The sequence below is a fragment of the Octodon degus genome, unplaced genomic scaffold, assembly GCF_000260255.1.
Source record: "Octodon degus isolate 3935 unplaced genomic scaffold, OctDeg1.0 scaffold00060, whole genome shotgun sequence".
Classification (NCBI taxonomy): Eukaryota; Metazoa; Chordata; class Mammalia; order Rodentia; family Octodontidae; genus Octodon; species Octodon degus.
This window is the reverse complement of record NW_004524636.1, coordinates 11,277,454-11,283,387: the sequence shown is the minus strand read 5'-3', so window position 1 is coordinate 11,283,387 and position 5,934 is coordinate 11,277,454.

The window sequence follows — 5,934 nt, the reverse complement described above, 5'->3', positions numbered from 1 at the left end:
TCTTCTTCTTTCTCTCTCTCTCTCTCTCTCTCTCTCTCTCTCTCTCTCTCTCTCTCTCTCTTTGTATTTTAGGGAAGGCTCTACAGAGTGTTCAGGGTCTCACTACTAGAGCCAACTCATATGATCTGCCTGTTTATAGCCTCCCAAGAGCTGAGATTACAGGCATGCGTCACCATGCCCAGTCTCAATTGTCATGTCTCTTTTTTTTTAGTACCATGCTGATTTTATCACAGTAGGTTTGTAGTATAATTTCAAACCAGGGATTGTGATGGCTCCTGCCTTTCCTTTGTACCCAGGACTGCTCTTGCTATTCTGGGTCTCTTCTGTTTCCAGATGAATTTTAGGAATGTATTTTTAGATCTGTGAGGTATGCCAGTATTTTAATTGGGATTTCATTGACTCTGTACAACAATTTTGGAAGTATGGCCATTTTCACTATGCTGGTTTTTCCTATCCAGAAGCAAGGAATATCTTTTCATTTTCTGAAGTCCTTTTCTACCTCTTTTTTTAGAGTACTATAATTTTTGCTATATAAATCTTATTTCCTGGGCCTACAAGATAGCTCAGTGGACTAAAGCACCTGCTTAGGCAAGTGCAGGGACCACAGTTTGAACCCCCTACAGTACCACATGCCACAACAGCCTCACTCCCAAGGAAGGCTGAGCCCAGAATCTGAGAGTAGTGGTGCTTGCCTATAATCGCAAAGCTGGGAAGGCTGAAAGCAGGAACATCACCACAAGTCCAAGCTGTGTAGTGAGACCCTGCAACAATCAAATGCATAATAAATAAATAAATAAATAAATAAATAAATAAATAAATTTTACTTCCTTTGTGATATTGATTCTTAAGGATTTCAATTTTGGGGGTTGTTTTTGAGAAAGCTGTGATTTCTGTAATTTCTTTCTTGGTGCATTTGCTATTTGTGTATAAAAATGCTATTGAGCTTTGAGTGTTGACTGTATCCACCTAAGTTAGGGAATTAAATGTACAAGTCTCCTAGTGGAGTTTTTCAGGTCTTCTAGGTACAATATTATGTCATCTGCAAATAATGAGAATTTTATTTCTTCCTTTCAAATCATTATTCCTTCTATTCCTTTCTGAAACACTGACTCTTCTAAAAGAGAATGTAGGTAGAAACCTTTAGGACATAGGGGTACATAAAGAGTTCGTGAATAAAAATCAAACTGCATGGGAAATACTTCAAAGAATCAACAATTGGGATCTCATCTTTTTGAAAAGTTTCTGCATGTCAAAAGAAATCACTGACAGAGTAAAAAGATAACCCACAAATTGGGAAACAATTATAGCAGACTGTGAGACAAAGGGCTCCTACCTAGAACATATACAGAACTTTTTGAAAAATCAGCCTCCAAAATTCAATGACCCAATCCAAAAATGGGCACTGAGATAAATGTATGCTTCACAAATGAAGAGATACAAATGACAAAGAAAAGGATGAAAAGATGATCAACATCATTTGTCATTTAAGAGATACAAATCAAAACAATGCTGAGATATCATCTTATGTCAGAAAGAATGGCTGTCATCAATAAGTCAACCAATAACAAATGCTGGAGAAGCTGTGGGAAAAGGGAGCCCTTCTCCATTGTTGCTGGGAGTGCAGGTGGGTACATCCATTATGGAAATCAATATGGAGTTTCCCCAAAAAGCTAGGATTGGAGGTACCGTTCAGGCCAGCAATTACCCTCCTAGATATTTTTCCAAAAGAACTGAAATCAGGGCCAGCCAAATAGCTCAGCAGATTAAAGCATCTGAAAGCAGGCACAGGGGCCAGGGATTCAATCTCCAGGCCTGCCGTCTGGCCCCACCCCCCAGGGCATCCTGAGATGATAATTGAGATTGGGCATGGTGACACATGCCTGTAATCCCAGCTCTTTGGAGGCTATAAACAGGCAGATCATACGAGTCTGCTCTAGTAGTGAGTCCCTGAACACCCTGTAGACCCTTCCCTAAAATACATTTAAAAAAAGAACTGAAATCATATCATAGCAAAATATGTTCATCCATGTTTACAGCAGCACAATTTGTCATAGCTAAATCTTGGAAACAACCGAAATGCTCATCAATTGAGGGATGGATAAAAAGCTATGGTATTTTTACATGATGTGGTATTATTAAGCTATAAAAAAGATAAATCCTTGACTTTTATAGATAAATGGAAGCTTCTAGAGACTATATTGATAAGTGAAATGGATCAGATCCACATGTGCAAATATTGTATGATCTCCCTAGTGTGAGAACCAGAAAAAATAACAAAAATATAAAAGGAAAATAGATACTGTGAAAAGAAAAGACACTGCTCAATAGGAAGGCAAAACTGGGATGAGGAAAAGGACATATGAAAGAAAGGAAAAATATATTTAGGTATTGATACAGGATGGCTTAGATAATTGTATTGTTGAATTCTACTAGTCTTTTGAAAGGATCAGTTAATGCTTAAATATTTTTTCTTTGACTTTTGAATTCCTTATAACTTCTTTGTTTTTTCTTCTTTAAATGAATCTTATATGTTTATATCTGATAATCTGAACAACTGATTTGAAGATAGCATCATGTAATACAGCAACCAGTGTTGAATTTATATTACTTTGTTTAGTGAAATCTTGCATCATTTCCATTGCTGTTTTTTTCTAGTATTGTTGGATATTCTTCAAAAATAAAAACATAAAAATTTTAAGAATTTAAAAACTAAAGAAAGGAAGGAAGGAAGGAAGGAAGGAAGGAAGGAAGGAAGGAAGGAAGGAAGGGACAGGAGGGAGGGAGGGAGGGAGGGATTGAGGGAAGGAAAAAGAAAGAAAATTGTAACCCATGGGCTTTAGATCCCCTACCAAAATAAAAAGAAGAAAATACATCTTTTTTCTTTAAACTTTTGCATCCATGAAATTTTGAAAGCAGCTTTCCTAGTCCAAGCCACCTTTTGGTGCTCTGGAGAATCTCAGCAGAGTTGCTTTGGTTTTTGTCTCTCCATGTGGAGCGAGAATATGTACAAGTACCTTTCAAACAAACAAACACGACCATTCTTTGTGACGCCTGATTACCTTTGGCCCATGATTTTTTTTTTCTTGACCCCTTTCTGTGTCGTTTAAGAAGCTCCAGAGAGTGAAGACCATCTCATTTGGAAGCAGGAAAAGTCCCAAGCAATGGCACGTGTCCTACTGTTTTCAGTACAACCGATACAGTTCTCAGGGCGGCACTCACACTTTGCTCAGAGGATGCCTGAGTCAGTCTGGCTTTGCCTGACTTTATCTTTGCAACTTGAGAAGCACTGCCATGCTGGAGCTTGTGGAGAGATGAGCCTTCATGTGTGTACCTGGCAGAAAGCCCAAGTTGGAAACAATTCTTTCCCAAATTCGGGAATGCAGTACAGCCTCGAAGGCAAGGACCTCTCTTGTGCAGCTAGGAACACTGGAAGTGTCCTTATAGGAAGAGTATTTTCTACATGCAGGCGCTCTTCTGGGACCAGTGATGGATGAATGAAGAGGCTGCTTCCTGCAGCTGCTCTGGGAACAAGATATGGGGTCTGCGTGGGAACTGGCCACAGCCTATTTACTGGGAATCTGGGTATACATTGAGGCAGTTTGTTTCAAGATTTTTAAAGGAAAGCATCCTGAGTTGGCTCAGTTCTTAAAATCGCTGTTGTGTAGTATTCAGGGGGTGCATTTTGGAATAGAGCAGAAAAAGTATAGGGGTTTTCTGAGGGACAGATCACACAGAATTGTCGCCCCTTGCATTTAGACAGGGTCACATGTTGTATCAGAGTACAGAGTTACTTCCTATAGCTAAGCTTGGGATCTCTGTCGCCTTATTGTTCTGCATCCTTCCAGCCCCTAGCTGCTATTCTTACTATTTTATGGCATCATTTTATGCTTATTTTACAGATTTGTTACACAGGGAGAGAATCCACAGGTTTAAGGTACACAGTCTCGTTCAGCATAAAGAAGTATATACTCCTCAGGAACAAATTAAGTCCAAGGTCATTGAGTCTGGACTCCCTGGGGCCCATTTTGGGACTTGATTCAACTGAACTCTAAGAGACTGTGAAGTCTCATTATTAACTTGTTTATATCACTATGACTGCAGGAAAAAAAAACCCTACAAAACTAGAATATGCCAATGGTCTCAACACCTGTTTTGAATCCAGGCTGCAGTCTCCTCATTCATAGACCTCAAACCTGGATGCTGGTGCTCATAGAAATATAGGAGATAGGGCTTGGCAAAGCTGGCTGGCAGGATGAGCAGGGCCTGTCAATTACAGGAGGCCAGGGCAATGTGAAGCCACCACAGGTGGAACTTGTTGTGAACTCTCACGAGATGTGAAAGTACACAAGAGGGGTGGACCATCTCAGTGTGTTTTCACTAAAGCCGCTGCTGTACTTCTTAGATGCGACATGTACCGTACTTTTGCTTTTATTCTCTTTTTCTCTTTATTCACCCCAAGTCTTCTTTTCAGAGCTAGTTTCTCCAATGCCTATTTTCCTCACAGTTCTCAAATAAATGTTCTAGGCAATGCTATTGGCTCTTCTCCTCCGATTCTTTATTTAAAGCAGGAGGAATCTGCAGGACTTTTGACTGGGCAGCCACTACAAAAGAAACTGCCCTATAACAATAGAAGCTGCTTTTTGTGTTCTACTCTCTTTGCCTACTCTAGTTGCTTCATTTAAAATGAATCAGACAGGACACTCCAGTGGTGTAATCGGTTAGCACCCGGTACTTACAAAATGAATTAGGTAATACATGGTACTTTTGTGTCTGGCTTGACATTACTCAGCAGGATAGTTTCAAAGCTCATTCAAGCTGCAGAAAGAAGCCACCAAATGTGTTACCACCATTTGGAGGTTGGTACTTTCCCACCAACAATGTATGAGGATTCCCGTGTCACCACATTCCTAGGGATGCTTGCTATTTTATGCTCAATTATAATGACTGGTGCTCTAAAGAATATGAACTTAGTGCACGATTTGCATTTGTGATTACTTGATGACCAATTACCATGAATATCTTCTCATGTGCGCGTGGTAACTTGTGTACTTTTTGTGAAAAATATCTATTCAAGCCTATTGCCCTTGTAAAAACTGTATTGTTTATCTTATCCTACTTGTCTTAAAAGTTTTCTAAATAATATGAACACTAAACTATATCTGTTATCTATATGAAAAACTTTTTATTCTGTAAGTTTTATTTTATTGCGTTGATCCTTTCTTTTAAGACACACAAGTTTTAATTTTTTATGAAATCCAATGTACCTATTTTCTTCCTTTTGTTGTTGACAGTTTGTAGGCTTCTAGGATTTTGTCCATTTCATATGTTAGCTAAAATACTGGTTATATAGTCCTTCATAATATTGTCTTATAGTCCTAAATTCTGTAAGGTTGGTAACAATGCCCCCCAGGGGCCGAGGAGATGGCTCCGTAGAATAAGCCCTTCCCTGGTAAGCACAAAGGCCTGAGTTCAATCCCCAGTTCTGGTTCCAAAAAGAAAAAAGCAACATCAATGCCCCAACTTTAGTACTGATTTTAGAAATATGAATATTCTTTCATTGTTTTATTAATTAGTCTAGCTAAAGTTTGTGACCTTTGTTAATCTTACAAAAGGACAAATTTTAGGGTTATTCATCCTTTTGTATTTGAGCTCTCTATTCTATTCATTTTAGCAGTATTCTTTGTAGCTTTCTGTTGTTTTACATTTAATTAAATGTTTATTTTCTTCTAAAGATAGTCTCTGTTAAGTAGTATCACTGGAATGATTCTGATTTTTTAAGAGAGTCTATCCCTGCCAGTCTTTGTCTGTTAATTCACTAATTTAATGTATTCGACAGCAAGAACTACCAGCTTCAACTACTTTTAAATTCTGAAATCAAATATTTGCAATGCCCAAAGAAGTGCTGGTGAAGACAAAGCTGGCGAATTTTTTTTT